Here is a 22418-nt window from a genome sequence, read left to right on the forward strand (position 1 = left end):
ACATACATTCAACAACAATAATTTTACAGAAGATAGGACCATTGATTTTTGGATACTGAAGTAGTCTAGGATACTACCAGTCTACCGTTGGTTGTGTGGGTCGACGATGACCGTGTATGATGTATGATGGGTGACGTGTGGAGATGGACCAACGGTGTGTCTGGAGTGTGGATGGTGTGAGAACTAAGGACAGTCACGGACCCACGGACAACGACGGATTATGCCGATAATGTCCTCAATATCACCAAACTGTTGGGAACACTCCGACCCGGGGCAAAAAATTGGAACAACAACTAACGGCCTGCAAATATACAGCAGCTGTTTACGTGGTCCAGTGATTCCTCAGAATAATCTTGCCGTGCAACGGTAGCTGAAGAGAACAGCTTGACTGTTGGATTGGTATTATTGATGTAGTAAAATATTCAGTGTGTTGGAATTCTACCGCCATAGTTTAACTGCGACATTTGAAGGAATAGCAACATGTGATACGTACGAACAATTGGTTCTTAAAAATTGAAAGGTTATCCAGAAGAAGCATAAGTATATTGTAACTAAAACATGAATAAGGAGACTTACAAATTTAACACATTTATTTAATATAACAAGAGGTCGTCCAGTGGTCGAAAAGCTCAAAGCAAAACGTACCTTTAGGTAAACTAAGCACACTCACCAGCGTATGCCCTTTTATTACCAAATAAGATAATTATTGATTATTTATTAGACAATTTCGATTGCATAACCAGTACTTAGTCTCCTTCTAAAATTATTTTACCTGTAACTGAAACATTCCGCTGTATTCAAATACTTCGTAAACATTTCCTTCACCGCAACTTTCACAATAAAAGTAGACGGCGAAGAAATTTACCTGTAATGACAGCACTCCATTCTCTTGCCATTTTCAAAATAGTAACGACAACCACATTTCTTTCTTTGTTTGGAAAGTACCTGACTCATAACTTCAGTTAACCAACCAAAATTAATCTTTGACTTTGACATCAAAAACAGAGCTTATACAAATGCAGAACTTAGACATCGAAGATTCAAGGAGAGGGTTTAGTGACCGTAAAATTGTGCATTAATCATTTGTAGTTTACAGATCCACGGATTCATTATAAATTTAATTGAAAAAAGAGATTTACATTGTTAACATTACTTGGGTTTGCAATGCTGTCATCAACACTAAAAAACATTCATAGCGTTTCTTTAAAGTTGTGATGTATTTCTTACTATTATATCATTGATTTAAAAAAACCATAATAACTTACTATTTATTAAATTGTTTTAATATACCCATCTATTCTACTGCTTCCATTTAATTTAGCCTCTAGAGCAATTAAAGAAACAGATTTTATTAAATAAGTTGAGTGCTTGTTCCGGTTTTAGTATTCTCCGGTGTCTGTGATGTGATTGCACTGTTTGTTTTTAAGTTGTAGATGATGGCTTTTAAATTTTAAATTTCTTTTATTAAATAGTCACGTTTCAATTACTTGAATAGAGAGAAACTGGTTTTATTCTTTTCGCTGAAATCAGTAAGTGCGCAGCAGACAAATAATTATATGAAAAGCGTTTCAATTATTTCATTTTTTTGTGAACTTGGAACAAATCGAACATTTTCACTCTGTTTACACGTTGCATTCAATGGGATAAATGGCATTCCATAGTAGGGTGTTTTTGCCGCTCCTGCGGGATTGAGCGTGATTGAGCGTGTGAGCGTGTGACGTCACACGACGCCGCCCCCGCCCCCGACACCGCCCCACCCCCGACGCCGCCCCGCCCCCGACGCCGCCCCGCCCCCACCCCGACGCCGCCCCACCCCTGACAGGTTCAAGGTCATCCTTTGTTGTCTGGAACCACCCTACGCATCGTGGGAGGTCTCCAAGCCAACCCTCCCTACACCATCACTCACTGTCAGCCGCTCCCCAACACCTGCGCTCCAAGAGTCCCCCCCCCGCTCCTCCCTTGTATTCTTTATTCTCCGCATAGCGCACACTTATTTACCACCAATAGGATGTTAGCTTATTTTGACCAATCAGAGAGCAGTATTTCACATATTTTAACCGTTTTACCCACCAAACTGTTTGAAAGATCAACCCAAACTGAAAAAGTGGTGGGAATAGTGATGTAATAGACGTACACTATGAAAATAGCGTACATATGACACAAAATGTAAGAAAAGTGTATTGTTTTCAAGTCCAATAGTTTACTTTAAAAATACAATACTTACTAATACTTACTTACTAATATTACTTACTTAATAGTTTACTTAACAATAGTTTAGTTTATTTTACTTTGCGGACTATGAAGAGAGAAGATGCTACTCACATTTAGATAGTATTCGTTTTAAACTAAGAATAGAACGGACTGAAACATTATTATGTAAACATATTCAGCTAAGGTTACAACATATAATAGAGTGTTAAAATGTAAACCACGAGTTATGTGGGAGGTCTCCAAGCCAACCCTTGCTCCTCCCGCTCACTCACGATCCTCCCGCTTACTCACGCTACCCCCACCCGCCCCAACACACCCCCCCCCACTCACATCCCGACACCCCCACCCCCCCCCCAACGCCTCACCACTATGCCCCCACTTCATTCTCCCGCCTTCGCGAAGGTTCAGGGTCATCCTTTGTTATCTGGAACCTGCCTACGCATCGAGGGAGGTCTTCAAGCCAACCCTCACTACACACCATCACTCACTGCCTTAGCTCACTGTCAGCTACAGCCGCTTCCCAACAACAGTGCTCCAAGCGAAAGTGTTTCGCTAATTAAATGCTGTTTAATATTCAAACCATGACACGTAAAATTAATTTTTAGCTTAATTTAAATAAAAAGTATTAAACAAATTATTTTATAGTTTTTTTTCGATCCATGCAACTAATGAGAAAGCAATAACAGGATTAATCATTACGATTTGGCAGGTCACCAAAAATCGATTTTACTGCCCAGCAAATTTACTAATTCCACGATTGAATTGTAGATTCCTTGAGAGAGTAATTAAGGTGTGTAATACAAACATTATCGTTATATATCACTTTTTCTTCAAAAAAAAAAAAAATTATAATTATCATTTAATGCCTACATGACCCGTAATGAGTTTAAATTTATATTTTTTCCACTAATTAAACTGTCACTCTTGTTCAAGAAATTTAAGAATTTGGATTTGTGCCTGTACTTAAAGTTAGTAAATAAGATAAGTTACGTTAAAAACTTCAAGTTTTTATGGTTTAATTAAAATTGTTGTCTTACTTAAGTTGTTTTCAAAGATAAGTAGGTTTGATAATACACATATATTTTGTATAGGTAAGAGTACAAAAATATATTGATTCTAGTTTTGGCTTAGACTATACCCAAAAATTTCACTAAAATTAAAAGCCGTATAATTTAGATGATAACAGTACATAATACTACAAAACTAATATTTTTACAGAACTTTTATCTGACGTTTTCTCACTTGAGGAACGTCAATTGTCTAGGCAACGCACATTCAGAATAATATACGGGCTTTGTTGGTTGATAGTTCATCAGTTAAAAAGTAGGTTACGTAACTGAATAATTTCACCACGGAGATAATATTTGTTAAAACAAAACTATTGTCCCTGTTGAGTTTTGCTTGTCTTCAAAAAGGTGTCATTGAATGATTAACTTTGTTAGATTTCTTGAAAAAATAGTTAGCTGTTCTGACAAAACATTTAAATGAATTAATTTCAGACAAAGATATCACCAATATTTTAGTTATGTTCCACATAACTGGGGGGTAGTTATACGTCATAACGAAAACGTTACAAAATTAAATCTCACTTATGGACAATGTAATATAAAATATAATTTTGTTAGGTAATTTTAGGTAACATTATAAAATTATCTCTAGTTATGATACATGGATTTATTAATGTCATACCTATAGTTTTATCAACGTAGAAACAATAGAAAATTCTAAAAACAAATAAATACGGGTAAATTGTTTGGGAGTGCAATTTTAACGTTTGTTAATCAAACCAGTATTGCAAAGTTGGTCACACATGTGTTATTTATTTTTCTCCTAAACTTAGTTCTAAAAAAATATATAAAAAATAAACAAATGTAAATGTATACCAACTTCTTTGCACTAACTAAAAAGTGAGAAATAGTGACAAGTAAACACGCAATATCTTTCGTCAAAGTTTGGCAATTTTTGGTGCAAGTTTCGCTTTTTTTTAGCTGTCATTGGTTGGAGGAATAAAAATTACTTTAGATGAACGGGATTTTATTTCTTCCACGGTCAACGTTAAATTAAATATGCATTCTCATATAGACCTACAGTAGTTTTAAATATAATTTCAAAATATAATTGCTTTATTTTTCTTGAAAAACAATCTCCCTTTTATTTTCATTATATTTTTTCTATATTAAAAAATATATGGGGTTTTGTAGAACTATTTTGTTTTAATTATTGAAAAGTCAAGTAACATTACTGTGCACAAAACGTAAACCTATACAAGCAATTGATTGCAAAGAAGATGCTTTGTTCTCAACCACATATTATTTATCTTTCATATTGTCCCACTTAGGTGCGTATTTTAACTAAATATGAATGTGGAATGAAGTATCACTTTTCCAAGTCGATGTCAGTACTGGTCACGGTACCATTACAATCGACACGTAACTTGTCTAAACCTTGTTAATAATTTAAAAATAAACTAACTACAATTCCTTCCATAAAAAAAATAATAATAATTAAAATATATTAAAAAAAAAACTTGTATTCGGTTTAAAAAATATTCTTTCCAAGCTAGAGATGTCTGATATGTTTAAAATAGGTCAAATTGTTATAAGGTTATGTGCAGTTTTATTTTATTGAATGCTACAGAGAGTAAACTGATGATTTAGTTCAGAACGTGTTTTATACTCTGATTTATAAGTTCCACTCGAGCTTTAATAGTTTATGAAGCAACATAGCATTTAATAAGTTTATACTATAGCATATCGTTAATTTAAAGAACCAAATTCTATCAAACTGTGTCCTCTCCCATTGAAAACGCAAAGCTTGAGTATAACTGCAATACGTATTTTACACCTATACCAACCGCGTACAAAGGACGGGTACTCTGCTATTAAATAAATAAATAAAGCAAATAACTCAAAACAACATTCGATAGCTTCCATTCACATAATAGTGCAGGTAACTCTTGATTATCCGCATACTTGTAATTCCTTAGCATCCAGAACCTAGACATTTTCAAATATATTTCTATTCCTGTTTTATTTATCAGTTAACTAATCACATTATATCTCTTTGTTACTAAAAAATTATCGTTTTTGACATAACTATAAAGGGGGAAAAATTATTTTTAACGCGGTAAAGGTATAATTCTTACCTCAGTAAAACACCCTTTTTCGAAATTTGTTACAAAATATACTACAGTATTGTGGAAAACTGTAACGAATGAGTTCAATGGTTTAGACTGTCAAAAAATTAATGCTGGATCTAATTAATGCATATAACCTTAGTTAAATTCATGTTTCTGTTAAATAAGCTTCACAGATAACTTAATAGGTTTTGGATTAAATTACGAAAATTAAAAAGAGCTATTTCGAAACTAATATGATTTATGTATTCTAAAATCTTTCATCTACTGTCATCGGTAAGTTTAACAAAAATTTAACAATAGGTTTAAAAATTAGCAACGAGGAATTGATATCTTAGAGGTGAGAAAAATGCTGTACGCTTTACAGTTTAATCTAAGTAAGATGATTTATGCTTATTACAATTTCGTTTTATCGTATATTTTACATTCCAGATTGCTCAAGGTAAAGAAAATGAAATTATTTTCGTAAATAATTTTATATATGTCAATTGATAATACTGTTGTAAATATCGAAAAAATCACTATTTACCAATGTTCACTTATCAGCACTAAAAGACAGTAAAAACATGGGAAATAAGGGTTCTCTCACATAATCAGTCGCCAAGGACATTGGTGTTGAGTTAAAGAATAATCATTTATCTCATGCGGCAACACCCTGTCGTAAATATCCATTACACTTTCAAAAGACATAAAGATGACTTTGACAATACATTACAATTATAATTTTCTAAACATCTAATTGCCATTACAATTCACATTTTAACTAACATTTTGAACAGTGACATATATTATGCAAAATGATTAAGTAATTTACAAAATACAACTATCAGTTTGTTTAAACCATTTCATAGTATGGACACTGAGGTTTTAAATCTTAATGGCGAGTTCGTTCCACACAATATCATTCACATCATAGGAGGTGGTGCGTGTTTATTTACTTCACTCTCATTCATAATTCACCTTACACAAATAAACACACGAAGCAAATTGTATGCGAAACATGTGCCGAACATGTTGTAAGGAACTGGGACTACTTCTCAATCTTATCCCACGACAGTGACGGGAATAATTACTTTAATTCCAGGGAATGAAATGTCTATAACTTTATATTACAGCATATTTATTATGATGGAGACGTTTAATTAACACACGTGAGTTTGATATCCATTTTCAATTTGGTCAGGATGATGAATCACAAATACATGTGTCTACAATTCTTGTTTTAAAAGTTACTAAATTATTTTTGAATTGCAAATTAAATTCAAGTTAGCAATACTCTAGATAACATGTATATTTTATAGCGTGGTAAAAAGTTACCTTCTTACCGGTACCTCAGAAAAACACCATTCTTCGACGTTATGGGTACAAAATATACTACAGTATTGTGGAAAACAGTAACCACTGAATTCAATGAATTTGGCTGACAATAGATCAATACTCAACATTATTAATGCATATAATCATAGTCAAATTCGCGTTTCTTTTAAATAAGCTTCGCAAATTAACTTGTTAGGTATGTGAAAATAATCAGAAAATAAAGATCATACAACTTCTGGAAGCTCATACTTTTCTTTCGTGGACAACTAATGGTCACTATTACACTTAGACCACAGAACAACGACTTTTTGTTTGTTGAACTTTTACCAACGTCTACAAAATGACCAACACTTCCGTTTTCTTCCTGTTTATTTTTTTTGTCAATCACATTAAAAAAATACACATCGGCTTCAAAGGCGCGAACAGCGGTATGATCACATTTCATTCTATTGACTATAAGTTGAGAAACTAAAATAAACGATGCGAATCGCTAATAAATTAAGTTTACTAAAAAGAGAAACCACAAAGAACAATCATCCATTCGTCAACAATTTCCTTTTTAAGTTATAACATTTGTCACATGATGTTCATAACGTATGCCGTGGTTGCCCTAAAACTAACGCTCAGTTTATGTACAATGTTTTGAACACTGAATAGTTGAACGTTAGTGACTATATTCTGAACACTATATTCAATTTCCATATACTTATATAAGTATGAATTGAGATTACTAAAGGAGTTTAATGTGAATCGTTGAATGAACAATGTCGTTCAAAGTTGTCAATACAAATTTATGCGAATCACCAACATCATAAATCACAGATTCATAGTACCTATACTATTCTGAAACTCGATGAGATTTTTTAAAACAATTTTAATGATAATAGCTTACATTGTGGGTGTGTGCCTATTTCATGTTTTACTTTGCTTTTCAACAAAGGTGCATACGGATTTTCAGTTTGCGGACGTAGCTCGACCACGATTGGACTTACATTTTTAATAAACGGATTATGTTATGACTTTTAATTAATGAATACATATGATTAGTACGATCATACTCCTTGCAGACCTTAGGATTTTAAAGCATGTCTCTCTCTCTCTATTAGTAATATGTGTAGAGTGAATTTTGATATTTACTCTTTTTATTTCTTATCGTCATACTTTCATTACAATATTTTAGCCAATAATTAAATAGTATCCTGTTTTATTATTATTATTAATTTAAATAATCACTTTTAAAAAATTTATTTAATTTTTTTAACATTTTTTGCAGCTGCCGGCGGCGGCATTTGCGCGAGAAGACAACGCGTTACGCGTAATAGTAACGCGAAAGAGTAACGAAATGCGCAACGCTCGCCTAAAAATCCTGCGAAACGCGCGCAGCGTTTCGCGGAAGTCTTACTAGTTACGCGTTTTGCGTTACTCTTACGCGTTACTCTTACGCGTTACTCATATGCGTTACTCCTACGCGTGGGTGCGTTTAACGGAAGTCTTTCGCGTTACGCACTTCGCGTTACTCTTTTGCGTTACTCTTTCGCGTACTCTTACTCTTTCGCGTTACTCGTATGCGCGGGAGCGTTTCGCGGGAATCTTTCGTGTTACGCATTTCGCGTTACTCTTTCGTGTTACTCTTTTGCGTTACTCTTTCGCGTTACTATTACGCGTAACGCGTTGTCTTCTCGCGCAAATGCCGCCGCCGGCAGCTGCAAAAAATGTTAAAAAAATTAAATAAATTTTTTAAAAGTGATTATTTAAATTAATAATAATAATAAAACAGGATACTATTTAATTATTGGCTAAAATATTGTAATGAAAGTATGACGATAAGAAATAAAAAGAGTAAATATCAAAATTCACTCTACACATATTACTAATAGAGAGAGAGAGACATGCTTTAAAATCCTAAGGTCTGCAAGGAGTATGATCGTACTAATCATATGTATTCATTAATTAAAAGTCATAACATAATCCGTTTATTAAAAATGTAAGTCCAATCGTGGTCGAGCTACGTCCGCAAACTGAAAATCCATATGCACCTTTGTTGAAAAGCAAAGTAAAACATGAAATAGGCACACACCCACAATGTAAGCTATTATCATTAAAATTGTTTTAAAAAATCTCATCGAGTTTCAGAATAGTATAGGTACTATGAATCTGTGATTTATGATGTTGGTGATTCGCATAAATTTGTATTGACAACTTTGAACGACATTGTTCATTCAACGATTCACATTAAACTCCTTTAGTAATCTCAATTCATACTTATATAAGTATATGGAAATTGAATATAGTGTTCAGAATATAGTCACTAACGTTCAACTATTCAGTGTTCAAAACATTGTACATAAACTGAGCGTTAGTTTTAGGGCAACCACGGCATACGTTATGAACATCATGTGACAAATGTTATAACTTAAAAAGGAAATTGTTGACGAATGGATGATTGTTCTTTGTGGTTTCTCTTTTTAGTAAACTTAATTTATTAGCGATTCGCATCGTTTATTTTAGTTTCTCAACTTATAGTCAATAGAATGAAATGTGATCATACCGCTGTTCGCGCCTTTGAAGCCGATGTGTATTTTTTTAATGTGATTGACAAAAAAAATAAACAGGAAGAAAACGGAAGTGTTGGTCATTTTGTAGACGTTGGTAAAAGTTCAACAAACAAAAAGTCGTTGTTCTGTGGTCTAAGTGTAATAGTGACCATTAGTTGTCCACGAAAGAAAAGTATGAGCTTCCAGAAGTTGTATGATCTTTATTTTCTGATTATTTTCACATACCTAACAAGTTAATTTGCGAAGCTTATTTAAAAGAAACGCGAATTTGACTATGATTATATGCATTAATAATGTTGAGTATTGATCTATTGTCAGCCAAATTCATTGAATTCAGTGGTTACTGTTTTCCACAATACTGTAGTATATTTTGTACCCATAACGTCGAAGAATGGTGTTTTTCTGAGGTACCGGTAAGAAGGTAACTTTTTACCACGCTATAAAATATACATGTTATCTAGAGTATTGCTAACTTGAATTTAATTTGCAATTCAAAAATAATTTAGTAACTTTTAAAACAAGAATTGTAGACACATGTATTTGTGATTCATCATCCTGACCAAATTGAAAATGGATATCAAACTCACGTGTGTTAATTAAACGTCTCCATCATAATAAATATGCTGTAATATAAAGTTATAGACATTTCATTCCCTGGAATTAAAGTAATTATTCCCGTCACTGTCGTGGGATAAGATTGAGAAGTAGTCCCAGTTCCTTACAACATGTTCGGCACATGTTTCGCATACAATTTGCTTCGTGTGTTTATTTGTGTAAGGTGAATTATGAATGAGAGTGAAGTAAATAAACACGCACCACCTCCTATGATGTGAATGATATTGTGTGGAACGAACTCGCCATTAAGATTTAAAACCTCAGTGTCCATACTATGAAATGGTTTAAACAAACTGATAGTTGTATTTTGTAAATTACTTAATCATTTTGCATAATATATGTCACTGTTCAAAATGTTAGTTAAAATGTGAATTGTAATGGCAATTAGATGTTTAGAAAATTATAATTGTAATGTATTGTCAAAGTCATCTTTATGTCTTTTGAAAGTGTAATGGATATTTACGACAGGGTGTTGCCGCATGAGATAAATGATTATTCTTTAACTCAACACCAATGTCCTTGGCGACTGATTATGTGAGAGAACCCTTATTTCCCATGTTTTTACTGTCTTTTAGTGCTGATAAGTGAACATTGGTAAATAGTGATTTTTTCGATATTTACAACAGTATTATCAATTGACATATATAAAATTATTTACGAAAATAATTTCATTTTCTTTACCTTGAGCAATCTGGAATGTAAAATATACGATAAAACGAAATTGTAATAAGCATAAATCATCTTACTTAGATTAAACTGTAAAGCGTACAGCATTTTTCTCACCTCTAAGATATCAATTCCTCGTTGCTAATTTTTAAACCTATTGTTAAATTTTTGTTAAACTTACCGATGACAGTAGATGAAAGATTTTAGAATACATAAATCATATTAGTTTCGAAATAGCTCTTTTTAATTTTCGTAATTTAATCCAAAACCTATTAAGTTATCTGTGAAGCTTATTTAACAGAAACATGAATTTAACTAAGGTTATATGCATTAATTAGATCCAGCATTAATTTTTTGACAGTCTAAACCATTGAACTCATTCGTTACAGTTTTCCACAATACTGTAGTATATTTTGTAACAAATTTCGAAAAAGGGTGTTTTACTGAGGTAAGAATTATACCTTTACCGCGTTAAAAATAATTTTTCCCCCTTTATAGTTATGTCAAAAACGATAATTTTTTAGTAACAAAGAGATATAATGTGATTAGTTAACTGATAAATAAAACAGGAATAGAAATATATTTGAAAATGTCTAGGTTCTGGATGCTAAGGAATTACAAGTATGCGGATAATCAAGAGTTACCTGCACTATTATGTGAATGGAAGCTATCGAATGTTGTTTTGAGTTATTTGCTTTATTTATTTATTTAATAGCAGAGTACCCGTCCTTTGTACGCGGTTGGTATAGGTGTAAAATACGTATTGCAGTTATACTCAAGCTTTGCGTTTTCAATGGGAGAGGACACAGTTTGATAGAATTTGGTTCTTTAAATTAACGATATGCTATAGTATAAACTTATTAAATGCTATGTTGCTTCATAAACTATTAAAGCTCGAGCGGAACTTATAAATCAGAGTATAAAACACGTTCTGAACTAAATCATCAGTTTACTCTCTGTAGCATTCAATAAAATAAAACTGCACATAACCTTATAACAATTTGACCTATTTTAAACATATCAGACATCTCTAGCTTGGAAAGAATATTTTTTAAACCGAATACAAGTTTTTTTTTTAATATATTTTAATTATTATTATTTTTTTTATGGAAGGAATTGTAGTTAGTTTATTTTTAAATTATTAACAAGGTTTAGACAAGTTACGTGTCGATTGTAATGGTACCGTGACCAGTACTGACATCGACTTGGAAAAGTGATACTTCATTCCACATTCATATTTAGTTAAAATACGCACCTAAGTGGGACAATATGAAAGATAAATAATATGTGGTTGAGAACAAAGCATCTTCTTTGCAATCAATTGCTTGTATAGGTTTACGTTTTGTGCACAGTAATGTTACTTGACTTTTCAATAATTAAAACAAAATAGTTCTACAAAACCCCATATATTTTTTAATATAGAAAAAATATAATGAAAATAAAAGGGAGATTGTTTTTCAAGAAAAATAAAGCAATTATATTTTGAAATTATATTTAAAACTACTGTAGGTCTATATGAGAATGCATATTTAATTTAACGTTGACCGTGGAAGAAATAAAATCCCGTTCATCTAAAGTAATTTTTATTCCTCCAACCAATGACAGCTAAAAAAAAGCGAAACTTGCACCAAAAATTGCCAAACTTTGACGAAAGATATTGCGTGTTTACTTGTCACTATTTCTCACTTTTTAGTTAGTGCAAAGAAGTTGGTATACATTTACATTTGTTTATTTTTTATATATTTTTTTAGAACTAAGTTTAGGAGAAAAATAAATAACACATGTGTGACCAACTTTGCAATACTGGTTTGATTAACAAACGTTAAAATTGCACTCCCAAACAATTTACCCGTATTTATTTGTTTTTAGAATTTTCTATTGTTTCTACGTTGATAAAACTATAGGTATGACATTAATAAATCCATGTATCATAACTAGAGATAATTTTATAATGTTACCTAAAATTACCTAACAAAATTATATTTTATATTACATTGTCCATAAGTGAGATTTAATTTTGTAACGTTTTCGTTATGACGTATAACTACCCCCCAGTTATGTGGAACATAACTAAAATATTGGTGATATCTTTGTCTGAAATTAATTCATTTAAATGTTTTGTCAGAACAGCTAACTATTTTTTCAAGAAATCTAACAAAGTTAATCATTCAATGACACCTTTTTGAAGACAAGCAAAACTCAACAGGGACAATAGTTTTGTTTTAACAAATATTATCTCCGTGGTGAAATTATTCAGTTACGTAACCTACTTTTTAACTGATGAACTATCAACCAACAAAGCCCGTATATTATTCTGAATGTGCGTTGCCTAGACAATTGACGTTCCTCAAGTGAGAAAACGTCAGATAAAAGTTCTGTAAAAATATTAGTTTTGTAGTATTATGTACTGTTATCATCTAAATTATACGGCTTTTAATTTTAGTGAAATTTTTGGGTATAGTCTAAGCCAAAACTAGAATCAATATATTTTTGTACTCTTACCTATACAAAATATATGTGTATTATCAAACCTACTTATCTTTGAAAACAACTTAAGTAAGACAACAATTTTAATTAAACCATAAAAACTTGAAGTTTTTAACGTAACTTATCTTATTTACTAACTTTAAGTACAGGCACAAATCCAAATTCTTAAATTTCTTGAACAAGAGTGACAGTTTAATTAGTGGAAAAAATATAAATTTAAACTCATTACGGGTCATGTAGGCATTAAATGATAATTATAATTTTTTTTTTTTTTGAAGAAAAAGTGATATATAACGATAATGTTTGTATTACACACCTTAATTACTCTCTCAAGGAATCTACAATTCAATCGTGGAATTAGTAAATTTGCTGGGCAGTAAAATCGATTTTTGGTGACCTGCCAAATCGTAATGATTAATCCTGTTATTGCTTTCTCATTAGTTGCATGGATCGAAAAAAAACTATAAAATAATTTGTTTAATACTTTTTATTTAAATTAAGCTAAAAATTAATTTTACGTGTCATGGTTTGAATACTAAACAGCATTTAATTAGCGAAACACTTTCGCTTGGAGCACTGTTGTTGGGAAGCGGCTGTAGCTGACAGTGAGCTAAGGCAGTGAGTGATGGTGTGTAGTGAGGGTTGGCTTGAAGACCTCCCTCGATGCGTAGGCAGGTTCCAGATAACAAAGGATGACCCTGAACCTTCGCGAAGGCGGGAGAATGAAGTGGGGGCATAGTGGTGAGGCGTTGGGGGGGGGGGGTGGGGGTGTCGGGATGTGAGTGGGGGGGGGTGTGTTGGGGCGGGTGGGGGTAGCGTGAGTAAGCGGGAGGATCGTGAGTGAGCGGGAGGAGCAAGGGTTGGCTTGGAGACCTCCCACATAACTCGTGGTTTACATTTTAACACTCTATTATATGTTGTAACCTTAGCTGAATATGTTTACATAATAATGTTTCAGTCCGTTCTATTCTTAGTTTAAAACGAATACTATCTAAATGTGAGTAGCATCTTCTCTCTTCATAGTCCGCAAAGTAAAATAAACTAAACTATTGTTAAGTAAACTATTAAGTAAGTAATATTAGTAAGTAAGTATTAGTAAGTATTGTATTTTTAAAGTAAACTATTGGACTTGAAAACAATACACTTTTCTTACATTTTGTGTCATATGTACGCTATTTTCATAGTGTACGTCTATTACATCACTATTCCCACCACTTTTTCAGTTTGGGTTGATCTTTCAAACAGTTTGGTGGGTAAAACGGTTAAAATATGTGAAATACTGCTCTCTGATTGGTCAAAATAAGCTAACATCCTATTGGTGGTAAATAAGTGTGCGCTATGCGGAGAATAAAGAATACAAGGGAGGAGCGGGGGGGGGACTCTTGGAGCGCAGGTGTTGGGGAGCGGCTGACAGTGAGTGATGGTGTAGGGAGGGTTGGCTTGGAGACCTCCCACGATGCGTAGGGTGGTTCCAGACAACAAAGGATGACCTTGAACCTGTCAGGGGTGGGGCGGCGTCGGGGTGGGGGCGGGGCGGCGTCGGGGGCGGGGCGGCGTCGGGGGTGGGGCGGTGTCGGGGGCGGGGGCGGCGTCGTGTGACGTCACACGCTCACACGCTCAATCACGCTCAATCCCGCAGGAGCGGCAAAAACACCCTACTTTCCATCGGTAGGTTTAGGGTTAGGCAATTCCCCGCACCTCGCACAACTCATGGATTGGTCAGTGAGTGGCCACCAAAGTTGTTTTATTTGTATTCAATTTGCAATTATACCATCTTTCATGACCATCATTTTTTAAATCACACTTATTTTATGTACTTCTGATATACTGTATATATTCAATTACCAATTATCAATTGAGATGGGGACGCTACCTAAGTGCGTATCTGTGCAGCTTTTCTATTGGCTAAAGATCAGTTGTTTCATTAGCCAGACCAGATCATTAATTTAAAGCCCAATGAACAGGAACTACTGAGTCCAGTTTTGAACCATCAAAAAGCAACAGAGTTTTCTCAGGATTGATCCGCCAACCCTTTGAATGATAGGCAAGAAATATTACTATAGTTCGGCCGCTTAGAAAACGACCTGCGCGCTAATGCTAAACCAATGCTGGAGGAGGTCGTTTTCTAAGCGGCCGACCTATAGTCGAGTAGGCTACTCAGCTACCCAGCTAGTCAGTTATTTTAGATCAGTTCTTACATACTTTCCAATATCTCCAAGGGCTGATTATCAGTAATTGAATGAACGAAAAGTAAATCAAACGTATGGCCATGCCCTACCAGTTGATCATAACCGTTACCATAAATTTAGTTTTAATAATGAGTTTTTGAAAGAGATTTATGTTGCTATTTCTAGCAACTTGTATTTTATCGTACAGTCACCATACCATACAAGGTGGTTAGTGGCTGTAGGATAACTATACGGTAGAACCAGCACTTAAAATATTATCTATACTCTACAGTATAAGAAAATGACAAACGTATATTCTGACTTTGGTATTACGAGGCCCGCAATTATAACTACTTCCTACCTAGGTAGGTATACAATTTGAAAAAAGCGATATATACATAATATGGGTTGCTGATAAGTACGAATTTTAATGAAGACTTTATCATACAAGATTTTATAAGTGACTCAAATTAAGGGTTCGCGTTTCTGACATTTGAGGTTATTCAAACTCTTCAATGTTGACGAGTTTCTGCGTGAGCTCGTACACGACCAGTATGACGATACGTGGAGTGGTATGGTAAGGTAAGGGGATCTTCTGTGACCTATGCCTCAAAAGTCGTCATACTTACCTACATTCTTGCTGCTGCTCCTCAGCCAGCTTTTACATCAGCAATTTACATATCCGCCGACCCCACAATTAGACACTTCCCTCCTTCCACACACAAACTGTGCGAGCAGCTGCATTCCAGTCAACTATGAGGTTACTGTATACGAAATAGTATATTTCGTACCTAGGGCCGAAAATGAGGTTTTGCCGGCTCGAGATAGTTTTTTAGTTCGAGACGAAGTCGAGAACTTAAATCGATCGAGAGCCGCAAAACCATTTCGGTCCGTGGTACGAACGCTATTTTTCACCACACTATACCCTATTACCACTATTCACCACAATAATAATGCACACTGATAGTCAACACAACTACAACTTTAAGGTTATGTGAAGAAATAATTTGAGGAATCAGCAAAAATAAAAATATATAGTTGCTAGGCAACGGTGACAATAACACAATTCTATTGAAATGCTATGGATTTTGATTATGTATTTAAAATGCATTCATGTTTTAAGTAAGTAAGCGGACAGCTGATTTTGCGGCCCCGGCCTGTAAAAACCTGCTCGGTCCCCAAATTATGGACAGCTGGCATCGCCAGCAAAACGTAACTTTCGGCCACCAATTAACGTATGTAATACAGCCAAAAACATGATAGTGTGGTGAAAATGAAATTAAATATCATGTTGTTCTAATCGTACATGATTAACTGTGATGTATGTGTTTCACTTAATATGCTTAACAAAAAGGTTCGACTCAGTCATAAAATATTTTTGTGAAAGCTAAGAATTCTTTTAAGAGTGGTCTTATTCCCCTACTGGCCAGTTTGAGGGCAGTAAGAATTCCATTTGAGATCATACCTTGTTGCAGAAAAGTTTACCTTATCGACAATAGTTCCATTTTACATAGTTTTCTGTTTGATATATTTTCTGTTTGACATTTTTACAAAGAACGAAACAGTTAGTTTTTTTATCACACATTCACACGTAAATACGTTGCTAAACGTATAATATCTTTAAGGGTATCATGTTAAAAGGTTCTCTTTAAACTAGGTTAATTTTAATGTGGAATGTTATAAAAGGCATTTTAACGACATTTTGCTGATTTTTGCCGATACCACATTTGTCAGTCACCGGTTTAATGGATAAGACATTCTAAGAGATAAATTAAATGATCGAATTACTGTGGTATAGTTCGAATTTAATATGTTATAAACAGTCTAGTCTTCTAAAACAGTTATATTAAATACATCTTAATATGTTTTTAAGATGTGGGATTACTACATTGGCGCAGTGGACCTATGTTGTGTGTAAGCCCTAGTGTATTGAGCTAGTGGGATATGATCACGGAGAATCCCGTAGACACTGTGGGGGTCCTGGCATGGACACAGGCGTCCCGGGGTCCATGAGCTGCAATGCTGCAATTACACTGGCCTCCTGGTACTGGCACTGACCTCCACCATATTCTAGGACACTCAGGCACACACCGGAGCTGACCAGTTAGAGATAAATTCCTAAACAAAAAATAATGGAAACATAGCTTAAACTCAATAGGTTTAGAGCACTTCTTAATCAGGTAATAGTAAGGCACTGTATAATCTACATGTTTAATTGGAACTTGTTTTTCTTTGTCACAACTCATTTGAGAGAATGTCTGGGCGTAGAAAGTCGGTAGAAGTGTCTAAAGAAAAGTCTTGGTCTGTAGGTGAGCCATCGAAAGAGAAATGACGTAAATTATTTTGGGGCTCTGCCCCATCAGTAGCCTTTAAAATTCCATTCCCGTGTTATTCTTATGGAGGAAAAAAGGGGTTTTGTCAAAACTAATGTGAAAGAACGGCTGGGCGTAGAAAGTCGGAAGAGGTGTCGGAAATGTATTATTCTGTAGATTAGCCATCGAAAGAGAAACGAGGTAAATTCCCTTGGGGCTCTGCCCCAGTGGCCTTTAAAATTCCATTCCCATGTTATTCTTATGGAGAAAAAAATGGGATTTTTGTAACAACTAATTTGAGAGAACGGCTGGGCGTAGAAACTTGATCGGGGAAATATCTATTGTACGGATTGGTTCCTACCTTTCCTAACACTTTTGCCAATATTTAATCATATTATTCAAGACTTACATGAGGTTATTATCATGCATGTTTTTGATCATTGGAAAAATTGTCGATTGTGTAATAGCATACAAAATAATACAAGTGCAGAAAGGCGCGTTGCTGATATGAGCCGTGTCTATATTTTGTTAATAGTGATTGACAGCAACTGGATTGAATTTGTTATTATTTCTACGTAGAAATGTGTGCATGATTTGGAAAGAGATCAAGCTGAAAGTTTGAAATTTACTGCAGACTTTTCAGAGAGGTCACTTCGATGTATTCATTCAGCTTACTGATCCCGTATTTAGATACAAATAAGAACTTAAAACTCTTAAAAAGTCTTTGAATGTTTTTAGACTAAAAATAGTTATTTGTGCAACTAGTGAGAAAAGTGAGCAATTGACTCACTCGAGAGAAATCCTTACTCACGAGCCGTAGGCGAGTGAGGAATGGTTTCTCGAGTGAGGCAATTGTACTTTGAACTCGAGTTGCACATTATACTTTTCCTACAGTTACCATAAAACAAATAAATTGGTGAAGAAACATAACCTATTTTTACACAGAAGTGAACTTTTAATATAACATTTAACGTGAAGTGACAAATACAACAGTACAACAGCTGACCAGCTGATTTACAGCCAGTGCTGCCAACGTGTTTAGCGCGCATACGACGTTGCCTGCATGTTACGCACTATCACTATTTCGTGCCTTCACATTGCAAATCTGGAGTGAGACAAAGTAATTAGAGTGAGACAATGTTAACATTGTCTCACTGATGAGCGAATTGGCCACTTTGCTTTCTCAAATCAGTGAGAGTACATGTACATTGTTAGGTAACTGTAGGAAAAAAGGGTTATGCATGTTGTACAAGCAACTAGCACTACTCAGTAACAAAACTCGTTTAATTCATCTCTAACAAAATATTCTAAAAGTGCACCGAGCAGCAGCCTAAAAATTACTACGCAGTCAGATAGTTACATACAAAAATGCTTAACCCGATACTACAAAAAAGTTCCAGCCAGAGCCATTTAAATGAGCTTGGATTGAGGCATTTATAATTCAGCTTATATTTCTTCAAACTAACAGATTGTTTATCTGCAAAAGAGGTTCATTGTGCTCTTATCGTGTCTAATAACATCCAAGAACACAAAAACCTTGCCTAAAATCGTATCTTGACGGATGATTTTCAGTGGCCCATTACGGACACTGCCCACTTGCTCTGAAGTGAGATTTTTTGAAAATAACACTGAACTTCGACTGTAAAAAAATTGGCAAAAATAATAGTTATGATTCAAGCAGCTGATGCCATGACAGGAAGGTCATGTTCCCTTTAAACTATATCTCATAATCCTTTATAAGGCACGTTGATTAACAACAATACATGTAAACGTCACTATTTTCGTAACAGCCAGTTTTGCTTACAGTATTTACAGTATTTGCTTTTTGGAAATGCAGCATTGCTGTGCACTTTACATTATTTGTTGTTGATGAAGCCGTAAGACCGTACCGGTATGAACAGTTCAAGAATAGGTTCGCCTGTAGACCTCCCTTTGAAATAAGAACGTGCCTTCTAAGCAAACAGATATTTTTCTCAAATTAAAAAAAATAGATGTAATCTGCCTTGCACTGATGAAATCGCGGAAGTGTTTACCACTTGAGATCCACAGATGTGATTTTTTAATACTCTCTAAAAGGTTCTTTAAATGGAGATGAACCCTAGTTAACATAGTAATAATAACTCCGATGACATACTAGAAATATTTTATTCGTTGAATAATCTATCTGATTAATTAATATTTTATAACTTACGCAATAGTAATTGTTTTTACACTTATTACTCATTAAACAAATCTAAATGTTCAAAATTTTGATAATTTTACTCTATTTTTTATTGCAGTTAGATTAATCAGCGTACACCTTGAAAGTAACCATCAATTTCGACGGGTTTCGCCTAGTATTGTAATAAATACACATTATACAATCTTAGTATATGATTTAGACTCATTATAATAATCGTTCTATAAACTAAATCTTTCCAATAATATTTCATTGGTTCGTTTTGCAACAAAGTTTTGCTCATAATTACCTTTACATTATTAAATAATTGAGGAAAAACAACAAGCGCATTTGTTCGTCCGACGTTTTCTGAATTACTACGTAATATATTTATATCTTTAAAATATGTAAATGACTTGTTTTGAATATTGTTATTGTGATTGAACTTTTATTGGAAAGAGTAGGCTTTAAACATGTTGTACAAATAAATATTTAAGCTAGAGTTGTAACTACTATTGTTTTGCGAACAGTTTTGTATTGGTAAAAGTGCAAATTCTATAAATACATTTAATTTAAAACCCAAACAAAATAACCCCAGTCTCTTTTAAAAACTGATTTTGCAACTAACTGTATAGCTGCATACTGCAACATTATGACATCTGTGACTTAAGTACTTTCTTTAGACTTTCTTCGATAGCAAAACGAAATAAAAATGCAAACTCATGTTGCGAAAATGTATACCAGTTAAAATGGTAATTGACCCCTCCCACATTCTCTGCTCGTCATTTCATATTCCAACCACTTTCCTTGACACCGACTATCTGACGTTTGTATCACAACTAATTACTAATCCTTTCACTCCACTTTCTTTGGCTCAAAAGTGAGCGCATTTAATAGGATGCATTTGAATAAGTGACTCAGCGTGCGGAATTTGAAGTTACTTTGTTATTTAAAACATTAATTATCCTAATTTGACAAAATTATGATCCATCCAACGGATATCAAACAGATAAGCACAAACTTACTACAGGATGTATAATAATTCTGATGAAAGGATATTGTATATTCGATCCTTTTTCGCAAAACAAACAAAAAAGATCTATAAACATGGGTCTTCAGTGCAAAGATCGGTCATATCTATTTCTACTCATGCACTAAGTTTGAAGTCAATCACTCGTGTTCAAAAGTTATGGAGAGATTTGAAAAAAAATAGGTACAGACAACAAACAGGCATTTTGAAGCAATGTGTATGTGATGTTTTTATTGTTTTGACTTAAGGAAACAAATATACAAAATCTTACCTGGGAGTTTGTAAACGCCCTGTATATTATTATTACAATTCCAAGTATATTATTATTACAACATTAAGAATAATTTAACCCTTGTACGCTTGACTATCAGATTGTCTTGCTCACCCAAGCTATCCGATTATAATTACACCTCTTTATCGATATAAATATGTCCGCTTCACGATTTAACCTTTATTTTAAGTAGACCTACTGTATTGTTAACAATTGGTAATGACGGAAATATACCATTAAGTCTGAGTTTTGTTACGACGATAAGACTGTTGGCTGTTAAAATTCGATTCCATGTAAATGGAGGTAAAAGGAATTTCAATTAGTCTGCAGGTTGCTGTGACGGGTGTTTTCCTATTTCGGTTATCCTCAAGATATTCACCGTTAAAGTTTTTGTATTTTACATGTAGTCAAGAAGGAAATCCGCAGAGTTTACTACAAAACACTAACCCAGAACTTGACTCATGTAAGTGACAGAAGTAAGTAAAAACTTTCAGGCCAAACTTCCTAATGAATAATCCTAGACCTACTTTCCTACAAGGTTGCGGCAAGAGTTTGCTCCTTGCAGGATTGGATTGATACCATTTGTCAGTTTACGGAGAGACCACCGGTCTGCTGAATCAGTAGTCTAAGTGTTTACATTAGCGAGATAGATAAACCAGACCAGTTTAGCGGCAGAGCAGAGCTGGTTAATCTGTAGCCAATTAAAATCGTTTTAAATTGACAAATTTGCAAAAACATAATTATTTATAGCTTATAACTAGTTGTAACCTTTTTGTTAGAGAAACTAACACGGCTCACGTTAAAGAATAAGCAATTAATTTAAAAATTTCCCGCTTATTTTGACCTGATTTGATTCAGACACTTTTTTACCTTTTGCACTTTTTAGCACTTCTGTATTCGCAACCTTGCTTTGGACTTTCGTTCTCTCATCATTTAATTGATTCAGGATCAATTAGGTCAACTTGATGTAATACAAGCTGTTCAGGTTTTAAGTCTTACTTTGGTGGATGTAGAATATTTTGTAACAGTCAAGGTTGCAGGTTAGGGAATACAAAATAATACAAAATCATGGTAAAATGTGAGCGCAACATATGCCAACTCACAGACAGTACCTTTGACTATAATACCTAATAAAACTAGATGTTCCTTTCCTAAGTCAAAGTTGCAGCTAGATGTATATGAAACATTTACATTAACTGAGTCGCCTTTATTCACGAACAACCCTACTGATAATTTATGTATGTATGATACGTAAAGTAAGTAAAAATATAAAGTATTAACTTATATTTCATTAGTTTAATATATAAAAACACATTAAATAATACGATCAGTTTCTGAAAATGGTATTTTTTTAGAAACAAATTATTACCACATATTCGAAACTGTATTTTTCTAATTACATTATAATACATAAGAAAACTAAGTAAGGTAAATCACTTTTCATGTCATAACTCAAAGAACTTCGTTGTCGGATTCAAGACGAAACGGATCT

The sequence above is a fragment of the Macrosteles quadrilineatus genome, unplaced genomic scaffold, assembly GCF_028750875.1.
Source record: "Macrosteles quadrilineatus isolate MER2022 unplaced genomic scaffold, UCM_ALF_1.0 Scaffold_1__1_contigs__length_201487025, whole genome shotgun sequence".
Lineage (NCBI taxonomy): Eukaryota > Metazoa > Arthropoda > Insecta > Hemiptera > Cicadellidae > Macrosteles > Macrosteles quadrilineatus.